We start from the raw sequence: 15951 nt of genomic DNA, 5'->3' as shown, positions 1-15951 counted from the left end.
CCAAATCTTTTGTAGTGAACAGTAGTGAGCCTGCCCTTTGCTCTAGAAGACACGTTATATTATTTTACTGGACAGTAAGTGTGCCTGCCCTTTGCTCCAGAGGGAAACGCTGTCTTATATTTCAAGGCTGTTTGCTGCATAGGTAGATAGCCTTAAGAACAGTCCAGAGCAAAGGGCAGTCGGTAGCTCTGCTTGCAACAGTCAGAAAACATAGACCGATGGAGAATTGCTTCTCAGCATATGTAATTACACCTCAGGAAAGCTGACTGAAAAACAGTGCCTGGCAGTAGTAAGAGCACAATGCATATTACTACTGGTGGTCATTTCCTTGATCTATTTTTTGGGGGTCAAACCTATATGCAGCGACTTTGGTGGGATTTTGAGATTTAATTTTCTCCTCCAAGGCAGGTTGGTAACTAACATTTACTCAAGAAGAAATGACTAACATGTTCAGACATCTTTTGATTTGAACTGAAGCATTTGTGGTCTTTTAAAAATTTCAGGGTCATTAAATTAAAATTAAATATGAGAAAACCACCTTGGGTTGCAGTGTATGAGATTACTTTGCTTTTATTTATGTCCGTCTGCATACAGTTCTCTACTTAAAATTCTGGCAGATTCTAGGAATGTTACTTATGAACAACATTTTAAAGTGAAGTTTCTTTTCCTTTAGATCTTGGGACAATGTAGATTTCGGGGAATAAGAGAGGTTAGGGTAGTAAGGTGGAGGGAGGTTTAAAAAAAACTTGCAATTTTTCATGTTTTTATTAAGGGAGGGAGGGTAAGACTCCACTTTATCAATTAGCATCACCTAGTTCCTTCCAGTTATTTTCTGTAAATAAGCATTTGAAAACTATTATTTTGAACATTTTACTTATTGAAGATTATTTGTTACATTTGAACTTGTTTTGACTTAAATATTTAATGTGTTCTAGTATTACATAAATACATTTACCAAGTTGTTTTTAAAAGTGCAGAGAAATCAGCTTTATATATTCTATTTGAGTTACAGTGAACATGAATGTACAGACTTGGAAATGCAAAATAATCTTTCAGCTTATAGTGGCACTAGTTCTGAGTTGCTTTCTAATGGGTAAACGTGGGTTGATGCCTGAGAATCAAGGGCTGAACCATTTTAGAAATAAATAGTCTTTGATAATTGGGACTTCCTGCATTAAAAACGTGAATATATTACACTAAAGCTTTTCCTTTTTATTTATAGAACAGTATGTTGAAGCAATAGTCCAGCCTGGGGTTGGCAACTTTTTGCAATGGGTGTGCCAAAGTTCCATTATAGTATGTGTCATGGGGACAACTGGTCAGTGTTCTGTCTTTGATGTGTGTCACTGACCCCTTCTTAGTAGTCTGTTAGCTTATTAAATATGTGTCTTTTAAGGACTTCATTTTAGCTGATTTTCAGTGTTCTTTTTTTTATAGTTTTTAAAAATAGTTTATATTGTTTTATTAAAACCGAATTTAATTTTTTAAACCATTCTCAGTTTGCCTAGGTTGGGTAAGTAGATAGCTTACGCATTTAAGTAATTTAAAAAATATTTCAGCACTTCAGAATTTTTCCTAGTTGAAGTATACAAGCAGACTTTTTGTGAAGTTCTTTCACTGCGTCAGGCCTCTCAGAGCCCTTCGAGGATCTTATTTGGGCCTCACAAGTAATAGGTGAATTAACAGTTTTTTTTAATGTGTAAGTAGTTTGCAGTATTATGAGAAACTGTCCTGAAGTCGTAAAGTAGGGCTAAACAGATGCTCTAAGACAAGTTATCCCAGGCAATTTTTTCTCCTTGTAGCAAGTTACATTACACATCATCGTATTAACTAATTGAATGTACCTAATTTTTGTATGTACCTTTCCCTCATCCTCTGTAAAATGGAAACTGTAAGTAACCTTTTCATGAGTTAGCTGACAGTACTGGAAAAAACACTGCCAGGGACTAACTATGCGTTACTTAATAGTAGTCAGTAGATTGAAATATTTAATGTGTTGTGGTATTTCATAAATACATTTACCAAGTTGTTTTTAAAATTACAGAGAAGTCAACCTCATTTATTCCATTCATTTGGGTTAAAGTTCAGCTCCTTGCTGGATTTCTATCCAAAAAGAGTTCTGGAGCAGGCTTTGGAGTGTTCTGTCTTTTTTTAAATCCCTGGTATAAGAATGTACTGAACATGGACCAGTTTTGAAACATGTTCATTAACCCAGTAAGTTCCCTTTCCCTTGTCAGACTTCGTCCTCCTTCCTAACCCAGGCCCAGGCGCTTACCTGCCTTCTGTCTCTATAGATTTTCCTCTTCTGGGTGTTTCTTATAAATGAAATCATGTGAGATAATAGTATTTTTGTGTCTGACTTCCTTTACTTAATGTTTTTGAGATTCCTTCTTGTTGTTGAGTGTATCAGTAATTTGTTCCTTTTTATCGCTGAGCAGTATGGATATCAGTTGTATGGATACACCACGTTTTGTTTATCCATTTACCATTGATGGACATTTGAATTGTTTCTGCTTTTGGGCTATTATGAATAATGGTACTATGAACATTTGCATGAAAGTTTTTGTGTGGCCTTATGTTTTCATGTCTTTTGGGTAGATACCTAGGAATGGAATTATTGGGTCATGTGATCAATTCGCTTAATTTTTAAAGAAACTGCTTAACTGTTGTCCAGACTATACCATTTTACATGCCTCCAGCAGTGTATGAGGATTTTAGTTTCTCTAAATCCAACACTTGTCTTGTTCTTTTGGATTGTAACCATTTTAGTGGGTGTGAAATGCTGTATCATTGTGGTTTAAATTTGCATTTCCCTAATGACTAATGATGTTGAACATCGTTTCAAGCCCCTTCCTTCCCCCTTCCTTCCTTCCTTCCTTCCTTCCTTCCTTCCTTCCTTCCTTCCTTCCTTCCTTCCTTCCTTCCTTCCTTCCTTCCTTTGAAATGTCTGTCATATCTTTTGCCCATTTTTAATTGGGTTGTCTTTTTCTCGAGTTGTTAGAGTTCTTTATATATTCTGGGTCCAAGTCCTTTATTAGATACATGATTTGCAAATGTTTTCTCCCAATCTGTGGGTTGTCTTTTTATTCTCTTAATGGTATCTTTTGAGATGAAAGGATTTTGAGTTTTGGTGGAGTCCACGTTATCTTTTTTGTTTGTTTGTTTGGTAAGGATCATGATTTTGGTGCTGTGTTCAAGAAATGTTTGCCTAACTCAAGCTCATGAAATTTACTCCTACATTTTCTTCTATAAATTTTATAGTTTTAGCTCGTACATTTAGGTCTATGATCCATTTTAAATAAGTTTTAGATATAGTGTGAGGTAAATTTTTAAGTTCATCTTTTTGTGTATGGATATCCAGTTGTCTCAGCACATTTGTTGAAAAGACCTTCCTTTTCTCCACTGAATTGCCTGGGTAGCTTTGTTGATAATCAGCTGACCATAGATACACGGGTTTATTTCTGGGCTCCCATTTCTGTTTCATTGATCTACATGTCTATTCTCCTTGCCAGTACCACATGTCTTGATTACTGTAGCTTTTCATACCATATTTTAATAACGCAAATAGCATTCTTCTTGTAAAAATATATGCTCATATTTATAAAAAATTAAAACAAGAGAGCAAAGTAAAAGAAGAAATAAAGATCACCATTTCAGCAGTCAGTACTTCGGTGAGCATCTCCCCAGGCGTCTGTGCCCTTCCATGCGTGTTGTACGCGGGCACACATGCCTCCACAGTGTACATAAAGACACATCAGAGTTTGCCCACACTCATTGTTCTGGTGTACTTCCTGAGTGAATACGCTTATTGTCAGCTTTAAGAGAGGACTGATTATTTTCTTTCTTCAGGCACTTCTGTAATCCTGTGAGTTTTAACTGACATAAACTTCTGAGAAGAGCGAAATTCCTGGGGCTGAGAACCACGAATGCTCTTTTATTGGTAGCGTGTTAAATGGAATTCTCACTTCATCTGCTGAAAGGTGACTGTAAAGCAAATTTTTAAATGTGTGCTCTGTGAATGGATGGTAAAATTATGTGTGAAACTTGAACAAAATAATCCCTAAATCCATTTTTAAACATTTGAAGTTTCCATAAATATGCTCTTGAGTATTAGATTAATTTTTTGGCAGTTGTGATAATGAGTGTGGAGCCAGTAAATACATCTGTGTGGTGATAGAGTTTTATTTGCAGGCATATCCCCTACTCGAGCTTGGTTGCTCTTTGTGAATTCCACCTTGTGACCCTGAGGATGGGGATTCCTGAGCTAATTTCAGTAACATTCATGAAACTATGACCAAACCCTGAAACACTTCTGAGTGGAGGTCAAGTCCCAGAAATTCCTGACATTCACATTTTTCTTGTAGTATGATTTTATATGATGTATACATGGTTTAAAATCACATTTAGAAGTGTAACAGGTATAGGAGACTATGCAGTTTATACTTAATTTTAAACAGATTAGAATTTAATCTCTGGCTGTGGGGAGCCATTACAGGTTTTGAGTTTGGGGAGTGATACGAGTCAAGTTTCAGACAGCCACCCTCATCTTGGAAATTTGGTGTTTGCAAAAGGCATGCTTAAATTGTGTAGGAAGCTGGATTGCTCAGTGAAATTATATGAAGGAGATTTTTTTGTACGAGATTTCAAAAAGTTAAAATGTGAAATAAATTTTCAGATGACAAATGGATCCTTTACAGAAAGCAAAGCAGTACACCGCAGTGGTAATGATAGATAACTGTGTGATGGGATTATGGATTTTTTCCCTGCTTTTTGTGGAAAGTTTAGGAAAATGTTAAATATATTATGCAATAAGATGTTAAAATGGAACTCTTTTATTCTGAGTTTGGCCCTAAGTCAGTAGATGCACATTTCTAAAGTGAGTTGTGAGAACACCATGGTGGTCTTGCAGAAGAAAGAGCCAGAAAATGGATCTTGTGACTTCTCACACCTACTCCATCTGTTGCTTTAAAAAGATTCAGGAAGTTGAAAATCAGAAGAGTTTTTGCACTGAGTTGTTGGAAATTGGGAAAGAGTTTTTGAACCAAGATGTTGGTGTACTAGGAGTTTCCCCTAATCCCCTAATCTCTGTGTCCTGCACCTCCAACCCCCCACCCCCCCATTTTGGAGTACTCTCCTCCAAGTACAGCGGCTTTATGGTAACCTTGGAGAGCTTAATATGGAGCTCATGCATTTTGGGGGACACAGTAAGTGGATGCCTATCTCATGCCTGGATGAAAGAGGGACTGTCTGCTCTGGCTCACAGCAAAGTGAGGTTACTATGCAGGTGGACTGTCTGTCCTCCCGGAATTCTTGGGGGCAAGGGTGCATGGTGCCCACAAACCGGATGTGCGCCACTAGTGAGCGAAAACACTAGGATCAGTCAGGGTGGTATGGGGCGGAGGGGCAGGAATTAATGCCTGGATTCCCAGAGGAGGTGCATCGTTCTGCATCCAGGGAATTGCAGGGAGAGATTGCCAGGACTGGAGTGGTGAGAGCGTCCAAAGAATCCTTGAACGCGTTCTCTGACAGATCAGCTTTAAACGCTGAGCCAGGAGAGCACCCATGCCCTCTAGTGACAGTAATTGCCCCACCCAGGGTTTAAGATGCCATGGAGACGGGTGAAGCGTTGTTGTCTTGTGCCACCTAGGGCGAGCCTGCTGCAGGCAGAGCTGGGAGAGCGGGAGAAGCTGTAACCGTGAATGAAAAAGTTTGACAGTTATATAAACTAGATCTCTCAATTTCTAAACTCGGGTTGTTTTTGTAACTTGAAAATGACCAGTCATAGGCTTGCCTAAAGAAAAGTTCAGGGACTTTAGCTGTCGCTAAAGGACAGCGGTGGACGAAAGTTGCTTTACCATTACATCCACAGGTTCTGCTTGTTCAGGGTAATGGTTACAATGATTTTTCTAATAAAAATATGAATGAAAGTGAATTTTTATAAGAATGTGTCCATCAAGGCATTTTGTCATGAAAAAAATGTCATCAATGTTGGGACCAGGCAGATCTGTGCTGAGTCAGATCAACCCCTTTTCGCACTGACAAGAGGTAAGGAAACCAAGTTTTGAGGTTTATTTTCCTCATTTTTTATAAATACAGGGCTTTATAAGCCCTATTTTTTATAAATAGGGTGACATCACCTGTTTTACAGTATTTTATTAAAAAATATTGTGGTCTATGGCAAAATGCGTGATACACAGGAGGTATTCACAAATATTAATAACCTTCTCTCCTTAGCAAAGTGTCTCCTATAGCTTTAAATGTGTCGTTACTCTCAGCATGTGTTTTGCTTCTTCTAGATATAGTCCTCAAAAATACCAAGTGGGTTAGCGGATGAAGTGTGACTACAGGGTGTATCAAGGATGTAAGAAATGGGAGTACAGCTAAAAATTCCACTTTTGATTTGAAATGTGAAAGATTTTCAGAAAGACTAAAAAGTGGTTCTACTTACGTGTTGGTTTTTAGTGAGGAAGTATACAAACTACGGATCTAAAGAAAAGGGAGGCCTGGGGGATAATGTTTTCGTGACTGTTCTTGGAGCAATTTGGAAGGTATGAAACAAAAAGAAGATATCTTATTGCAGAGAAAACACCTTGTAAGAACTGTTTTTGCCTGATGCATTTTAAAATGATGTTGGTATTTTGTCATCTTTTCTTTCTGGATGTTCTCTTATACTTTATTAATGTTCAAATTTTATACCTTTAAACTTAAAATTTTAGTTTTCATGAATAGGCACCTCTTAAATGTATCAAAAAGCTGATACATATAATCTTCAATGTCATAGTATTTTTACTGAATTTTTATTGAATATAGTGTACCTCGGAGTTACATTTGTAACATAGTTAAGTTTTGCTTATTTGTTGGATGGATTTAAATTAGGAAGGAAGTTATCTCGTTGGCTTTGATTTGAGTCCAGAATACTCTTTATCATTCATTCAAGGGTCTATGGTTGCAAATTGTAGAAACTGACAGAGTAATTTGGATGGAAGAGGAATTTTGGGGGGATGATGGCAGGTAGCTCACAGAGTTGGTAGAATCCATGTTCAAAATGAGCAATTAAAAGAGGGTGAGCATCAGGAAAATATTGCTTAGATTATGTTGCAGTAAGAGTCTGGCGGGGCCACTGTGACACTGGTCTCTTGTTGCTGTCACTGTGAATGATTTCTCAAGTATCCCTGGTCTTTGGACCATTCGCTCAAGATAGGAAGTTGTGGGGGTGAAGGTGCAGTATTTGTGGGCTGACCTTTCCTGATCCACGCTTGTGCTCCATTGACTCTCCAGGTTTTCCCTTGGAGGCCTTCGGCCTGGCAAATTGAACGTGGCCAAAACTGAACTGCTGTTTTGTAACCCCGTACCTGTTGCTTCCCATCCAGGCGGGTTGTCTTAGAAGTTGTTCCACAATTTGGATTTGTCTGTCTCACGTCTTGTTATAAATAGAACCAGGTTAAACATATTATCCTATGTAAGTGTTGTAAGTATTGTTTCACATCAGGAGACACATGATATCTGTTAATTTTTTGGTGATACTAAGTGGGAATCCCTCAATTAGGGTGGTGTCTGCTAGTTCTGTCCATTGTAAAGGCACATTTCTCCCCTCCCCGTGCCTCTCCTTCCCGCCCCCTTTTTTACTTGCCAGTCTGGTGAGGATCCACATTGTGGTTCATAGACGGCTGCCGTGTAGGTGTGTCCTCATGTGGCAGAAGGGACCAGGGAGCTCTCAGGGAACCCTTTCATAAGGGCACTAATCCCATTCATGAGTGCTCTGCCCTCATCATCTAATCACCCCAAAGGCCCACCTGGTATCATCATCTTGGTGAGTGGTTTTCAGTATTGTAATGGGGGACGGGTGGGGCACAGACATTCAGTCTATTTTAATTACATTTTCTCTTTTGATTAGTAAAAAATCTGTAGTATATTACTTTAGGATCTTGTAAATATAGGGTTCCCCCAAACTGGTCCCCTAGTAGTTTAGCACAGGAGAGAGCAGACACTAATAATAACAATAGCTGTTAATGTGTTTCTGAATAATAGCTGTCAATCGTTAAGAAGTTAAGGAACAAAAAACTCCAATGTTTAGTTTTTAATACAATAAAGATAAGTAAAAGATTCATCATCATAAAGCTCAAATCTTGAATAGTAGCTGATTTAATGAACATTAATCATTCCCTAATTTGGCATTTAAAGGTAATAATTGATGGCTATTTTGTATAATTGCATGGCCAATTGTATGTTCAACTTTTAAAAATAAGACTAGTAATGTCTGTACAAGAGGGTACATTAGGAAGGAGGCTGGATGTACTGGCTAAAAGAAGTATTGATGATCTGTTAGCTTCAGTGATCAGTGCTTTCCCCTTGTATGTCATTTAGTATAGACCAGGGGTGTCCAAACTGCGGCCCATGGGCCAACTGTGGCCCGCAATCCATTTTTTATTGTCCCGCAACAAATTCCAAAAATATATTTAGTTTACTTAAACAAACCAGGTGAGGCAATGCGTACTTCACCTCGAGTGAGTGGCCCGGCTGTTTGTGTATTCTACCGCATATGGCCCTTGGTGAAAACAGTTGAAAAAAGTTTGGACACCCCTGGTATAGACCATCAACAGTTTTCTCCATATTCATAGTTTCAATATGTACAGAGTTTTTTTTTTTTCCCCTTTCTATTTTTACTGGCAACTTTTAAAATGTTTTCCTTTTAATTCAAGGAAGCCAGGTCTATTTCCAGTTGCCTGAAAATGTGTCATGTTAGTATGATATCTGTTCTAGACAGAATGAATTCCTAGAGAGTAAATTAAAACAGAAGCTATACAATGAAAGCTAGAATGTATAGATACTCTTACATTTGGTAGAAATTAAATGAAAAGAGGGAAAGTACAAGATGTACAGATTTCTGTAAGGTATTAGTGAAAGAGCAGAGCAATAAATGGTAAAACAGCAAGGATGTTATGAGTTAAAGTTTTTAGAATTAATTTTATCTACCTGTGTATTATATTGAAAATTTATTTTAAAATCATATTGTCTATTTTTTCCCAGTCTGAAATATCGAGGTAAAAATTACCAATGGTATGAAACTATTCGTAACCTAATCAAAGTATTTCAGTGATGCATTCATTCAGTTTGTGTGTATCTGTTAAAAATCATTTGAACTAAGATGTTTAAGTCTGTGAAATAAAGGTTGCATACTAATTTCTTCTCTATATAGCTTGAAGTTTACATTTGATTTGCTTCCTATTCTTGTGTTTATTCGGTTTTGAGAATAAAACTCTCAAAAACACTCTTTTGAGTGTAGTACAAAATAGTATGTGTGCATGTTGACAGTGATTTCAGAAAATTCCTTCTTACTACGTAAAGGCAGCATGAGGCAATATACATATATATGTACACCAACATTTGGAAATACTAAATGTTTTCACTTCATCATCTCTGCAAAACCTCTAAATATTAGGAAAAACAAAGTTCTACTAAACAATTACCAACTCTTTTGAGAAATTAATTTATATGATGCGATGCTTTCATAGTTGTGTGAATTGATGTTTTTCCTGCTGAACCATTAGATAACATACGGCTACTAGTGGACATTTAAATCTTAGGAAAAGCCTATAAGACACGTAAGGTAGTTTTAATAAGAGGGGAAGTTTTAATACCGTGTTTCCCCGAAAATAAGACCTAGCCGGACCATCAGCTCTCATGCATCTTTTGGAGCAAAAATTAATATAAGACCTGGTCTTATTTTAATATAATATAAGACTGGGTCTTATAATATATGATATGATATGATGTGATATAATATAATATATAATACAATACCTGGTATAATATAATATAAAATAATACTGGTCTTATATTAATTTTTGCTCCAAAAGACACATTAGAGCTGATGGTCTGGCTAGGTCTTATTTTCGGGGAAACACGGTAGACAGAAAAAAATCCATTTCATCCCAGGATATGTAGCATATTGGACTATGTGTTTTAAAGATAAAGCTTTAACACAAATACACACTCTTTGATCATTAGAGAATAATTTTTAGAATAGTACATGTTCTTTTTTGCAAGTGTTTTCTCCTCCTTTGGTTTGTAAATTCAGTCTTGAATAGTCAAAATCTGAAATTATCTAAACTCCAATAAGTAGAAATTAAGGAAGGGAAAACATATTTAAGTTCAAACGTGTATAACAAATGGGATACTTCTTGAAAAAATTAGCTTGGTTTTGCATTTAGTGGGACTAAAAAATCCTGTCCATCTTCTGTGGGATTCTTGATGTTGCCTTAGTCGCAGTTTAACAAAGTCTTTTCTCTTAAGGGCTTTTGTGTTAATCTGTTACTTACCCCTTGTTAACAATCAGATGGATAGCATTTAAAATACCTCTCAGGGTGCTTGCTTCGGCAGCACATAGACTAAAATTGGAACCATATAGAGAAGATTAGCATGGCCCTTGGCAAGGATGACACGCAAATTCATGAAGTGTTCCATATTCTTGGGTTATCACTTTGTGAGGGTTGTAAATGTCTGTTACATTATTTTGTACTCCTGAAACTAATAAAATACCCCTTAGAAGGAGAGAATATTCTCCTTTTCCAGGTTAGCCTATATGTTCATAAAAATCCTTAAAAAATGGTTTTACTTAATTTAAAGCATATGAAAAACGTCTTGGAAGTTGTTAGTGGTGATGGTGGTGTTTTAAACATGACAGGGCAAACCCAGCCGTCATCACTTCTAGCTTTCTCTGACTCTGTCCTCTAGCTGTAATTCAATTACTCCCTCATCTGTTTTGCCGTAGCAGTTTATCCACAGAAGCCAGTAGAGCATTTTACTTAATTGCTCCGTCTTATGATTTCTTCACATGTCATCATCGCAGACTTTGAGCTTCTGGAGGGCAGGGCTCGCCTCACCCAGCCTTTCATACCATGCCTGGCCTATTAAAATCTGCCCTGTTGGATGTCCTCTACTAATCTTTGTTGCATTGCTTTTAGGAAGCCTTTCAGAACAGTTAAGATTACGTGACAAAGCAGTTTTTATAGTCATTTACAAATCTATCATTTGGTTGCTACCAAGACAGATACCTGTGCAGTAATATCACATATCAGATACAGTATCTCTCCCAAGTGGTTATCTGTGCTTGTTGTAATTTTGTCAGCCTGGAAAAACCATTATGTGTAACACCCTGGTGATGTTAGAGTATTTAAAGTCCATCATTTTATTTTTAATAGGAGAAATTAACACATTTTTCTGAATTTTATCTGTTATCTATTTATCTGTATATTGATCTCTCCTTATCGCTCATTTCCCTAAACAAATCCTTTTATCAGAATAACCAGTCTTTGGGGCCATGACTCCAAACAGGATAAAAATCGTCTTATTTCCTTGTATCAGGCACTGCTGGTGACACAGTAAAGATTTGAATCATTGTTAACACACAGAAATGCCATAACACTGGTGCTGCATAAGCTGTTTGGGCTCTTAGAACTACAGGGGTGGTAGTAACAGCTCTGATACAAAGGGGGTGTTGTTGGCCTAATGTGACAGGTAAGACCTGGAAGGTCTGCACAACGTATGGAATAGGTGCCCCTCATGAGTCGCTCGGTCTTAGGAGTTGATGTTATCTTCTGTCCACAGATGAAGAAATTGAAGCTCTGAGGGACTTAAGATTCTTGCTCAATGTTAGAAAGCTAATGTGCTCTTTCTGTCAAATTACATGTGGATCCCTGTTTTCCCAGGAAGATGATTACATATTTGTTTTTGTCATAGAACTCTCTGGAATTATAACAGGAGGCATGGGGCTGCTCTTTGAAATGGACAGGCCACATGTGAGTGAGGTCTGTGACGCTGGTGTGAGCACCTGCGGCCCTGGCTTGTGTTATGTGGAAGCAACACAAACTACCTTCCACATCAGCCAGATTTCGCCAGTTATTTCTCCAACTTTAATGATATGTTAAGGATTAAGAAATTTTAAGAGTGGGGTGTGTGCGTTTGATTTTATTAGTGGGTCCTAATTTTCTTTTGCATGTGTTGATCTAGTATATGAAGTAAGACTTCTTTTAAAAAATTGCATAGGTGACTCAAAATAAAGCGAGCTGCATTTTGAATTTTGTGATACGCAGTTCAGACGCAGAAGTTTGAGAACATGTTGCAGTTAAATACGTGTTTTTGTAGAACATTATCTCAATTTTTGGCACTTTAGTATTTTGCTACGGAACACTTGCCTATGTTATGTATTTCCAGCAATAGGAAAAACTAGCTATGGCAAATTAAGATGTGGATTTAGCTCTGGGACTTCGGATTTTCCAGTGATGAACTGACTGGTCTGTGTTTGTTACTATCAAGCGACACTTTCAGAGGTACTCTGTGCGTTGCCACAATTGTAGGTGGACATTGTATTCTTTGCTTTCAAAAGAGACCATTTTCCTTTTGTTTATATAGGTTAGATCTATTGATGTTTATGGATTTTTTTTACACAGATTTGATCTGTTCCTATTTACTGTGAAGTAACAGTAAACAGTCGCCTGCTTTCTTCCTTGTTGTGTTGTTTACAGCAGGAGTGAGCATCGTTTTCATGCCTTGGCCAATTGTACTTCTCTCTCAATTTGGATGTTTCCAACATTTTGTCCATTACATTCTCAATGTCATGAGACATATCCAAGAGTTCCTTTAATGTGACTTTTTGCTTGTGTGTTTTGCTCGTGTCTGGGACATCTCCATCCGTTTCATCGTGACCACTTTCCTCATTTATGTTTCGCTTCACAAAGCTTCCTTGACTGTACCTTTAGTATCCCAAGTGGCGGCAGAGGCAGCCTTCTCACGGTCAGCCGTTTCTTGGGGTGTAACTCCATTTATGGTCCATTAGAATTTGACTTCCAGTGTTACCGCTTTTGTTTCTTTATTGCTCTTTTACCTTTGTTGGCAATTCCGTTTGGTGATCCATTGTTGTGAAATATCACGGGGGTTTGTCCCTGGGAGACACGGCGGTAACACAGCCACACACTTTGCAGCCGGTGCGTGTTCCGCGTGAGAGGTGTCGGTGACCGAGCCCTGGCAGACTTCTTCACAAAAGAAGTGGTGTGGTTAGTCACTGATAGCGACGTGAAAGGTTAGATAAAACTGTGAAGCTGTAAAGCATCCTGTACTGTCAGTGTCTTCACTTCTTATTATATTTTAATGAGACAACTAGACATTTTAGGGAAAAAACATACTCGTGGGTGTGGTTTAGACAATAATAACAGTAACGCTCCCAAGGGCTGATGATCGTCTGAATCCTGCCCTGGCCTCAGGTTTTCCAGTTACGTTGCGGTTTATTTTTTAAGGAATCGTTTTTAATTTTATAGAAGTTAGTGGGGAAATAGGATTCGTTCTACAGAGTTACATTTACGGAAAGGACTATTGTAACCATTATTACCTGAACAGAGCGTTTTCCTGAGAAATACTTCTCACCCTCTTCTCTCCCCCCACTACTCACCTTCCCTGCCTTCATTTCCCCTCCATCCCCCCCACTCCCCTTTCTCAGGATGGTAGGTAAGGTACTTAACCCTTCAAAGCCTCTGTTTCCTCATCAAGGAAAAGAGGCTCATGATTTTATCTCGTTAGATTGGTAGGCTTCAGGGAAATACATCATGCAAAGTACTTACTTAGCACAGGGTCTCAAACACAGTAAGTCCTGTGAAATGGCAGCCAAGTAGACAGAGGAATATTTTAAAAACACTGTATCTAGCTTTATCATATGCATTTATATATTGAGTGTCTGATCCAGGAAATTCAAACATGACAGTGATCCTCTTACAAAAATTAAGGGCTTGGTGAAAAAAAATGAGAAAGGACTAGTTTTACTATGGTGGAGAAAAAACTAGTTAACCTCATTAGTAGTTCAATAAAAAATGTTAAAGAAGGCACTGTGTGTGTGCGTGTGCGCACGCACGCGCGTGCATGGATGCTTTTTAAACAGTGAAGTTCATGTCCAGGATGCTGTGATACTGGCCCATACACGGTTTTGCTGATGGTGTAAATGGGAACATATCTTTGGAAGGCAGTTTGGCATTAGGTATCCAGACCCCTATGTCAGCTAAAATATTTTGTCGTTTCATCGAGGGTTCGTGTTGGTCACAACGAGAATAACTAGGCAGGGCGCTCACATTGGCCTCTGTACGAGTGAGCTGCTTCTGTGGGTGTGTCACAGTGTGGGCATGTCGTGTCCGAGATCGGGGTGGCTTAGGGCTCAGGGCCTGTGGCTGTGTCTCGGGGCGGCGCTGCTTGGTGGATAAACCCACCCGTCACCTTCCACACGTCGTGGCCTCACTGGTACGTCCAGCTGTTCTGTCCAGGCCAAGACAAGGTCAGAATAGAGAAACGTGTGTATATTACTTAATTTTAATATAAAATGTTCAACAAACTGACATTTCCACTAATCTTCACATAATCTTGGAGATGATTTTTGTTTCAAAAATAAAGGAAACTGATGCTTTGATACTTTATAAGGAGAAATGTCCATTTTACAAATAACAAAACAGATGCTCAAAGAACTTAATAGTTAAGTAGAAACTTTACCCAGGTCTCATTCCAGAACCAGTGTTCTAAACCACTTTGCCTATATTATATATTATATTATATTGCTTTTTATTTAGGGAATATCAATTTTTCTCATATATATTGACTGTTTTGTTTTACAAATTATCAAGATAAGCTTTTCCTTTTGATGTGATTTTATTTATATTTCCATGAACTATTAAAACATTTTGGATTTCCTTTATTTTTAATTTTTGTATGATTGGTCCTAGTATCTTTCCATTTTAAATTTAAAATAGTACTTTAAATTACTCCTTTAACGATAAGTAAAGTGTTATTTTCTATATTTACGACTGATTTAGTTTTGAGAAATTAAATTCTAACCCATTTAGTATGAATAGGCTGAGAAGGTTGTATTTCAGTTTTCCTCGGGATTATTTCAGTACCGTTTACTTATGTTAAATAAACTTTTCTTCGTTGCCCTGTGATGATTACTTTATACATTCCTCACATGGAATATTCTCTTTGAATCTTCTTCCCTTTTTTACTTCTTGAAATCCTGTTTATTTTTCCACATCTAAGTTACCAGAGCTTCATAAAAATCTTTCCTAATACCTGCTTTCCATGCTTAATTGCCACAGCACTGTCTGGGGAGATATTTCTCATGCTACTTCATTTTTACCTTGAAAATTTTTTTACAGTAAGAGTAGATGCTTTTAGAGAGCACTCCTAGGGTACCTCTTTGGGTATTGTATACATAATAGACTTTCTGATAATATTGAGTATTATTTTTTACATGTCTATGCATTTCGACCTATTGTGATTTCTCTGCTCTCTTCTCCTGACTACATGTATGTAACAGTTCCACACAGTTTTAATTATCAATGAGTAGGACTGATCCTTCTCATCTGTTCTGTTTTCCAAAATATTTTTATAGAGTTGCATGTTTCTTTTTTTCTCAGATGGATATAGAATAACCTTTTCAAGGTCTTAAATTAAAACTTAGATACTGTGTTTGTTGGAATTATATAATAATGCACTTTTATAATGTTGTTTGATCTGGAAACATGTCAGTAAACCCTTTACTTCAAGTGCTCTTTTCAGTTTCTAAGATGGCTTTTAAGATTGCTTTGTGTATGTCAAGGGGAACTTAAACAAATTGCATTCCATTAGATTTTATCAGGTACCCAAATGAAGAAGGAATGCAATCTAGGTAGCATAACCAGTTAGACTTGCTACCATCATTTGAAGTACTGCAAAGCTGTCTGTGTGACTGACAGATGCTCTCAAGTCCTAACTCTTATGTTTCATGTTTTGCTGGAGGCAAATAAATTTTAACACTTAATGTGAAGAACTTCTAGGTTTGTGGATTATCTGATTTATATATTATTTAATAATCACTATTTATGACCTGACATTTGATTTCTAGGGGTGAAAACAACTATAAGTGTTTTATCATCCTTGATT

General features: G+C 37.4%; 1 protein-coding gene and 1 non-coding gene across 13 annotated transcripts in view; both read left to right on the top strand.

Moving 5' to 3' along the window:
- Window positions 1-15951, top strand: part of CYRIB (CYFIP related Rac1 interactor B) — a 130660-nt gene that overhangs the window by 64109 nt on the left and 50600 nt on the right. The window lies entirely within an intron of this gene.
- On the top strand, window positions 10365-10470 carry LOC117034222 (U6 spliceosomal RNA). The gene has a single exon (XR_004425038.1). It is a non-coding gene; the product is annotated as a U6 spliceosomal RNA (small nuclear RNA).

The sequence above is a fragment of the Rhinolophus ferrumequinum genome, chromosome 14 (genome assembly GCF_004115265.2).
Source record: "Rhinolophus ferrumequinum isolate MPI-CBG mRhiFer1 chromosome 14, mRhiFer1_v1.p, whole genome shotgun sequence".
Classification (NCBI taxonomy): Eukaryota; Metazoa; Chordata; class Mammalia; order Chiroptera; family Rhinolophidae; genus Rhinolophus; species Rhinolophus ferrumequinum.
This window is presented reverse-complemented; position numbering and strand designations above follow the sequence as displayed.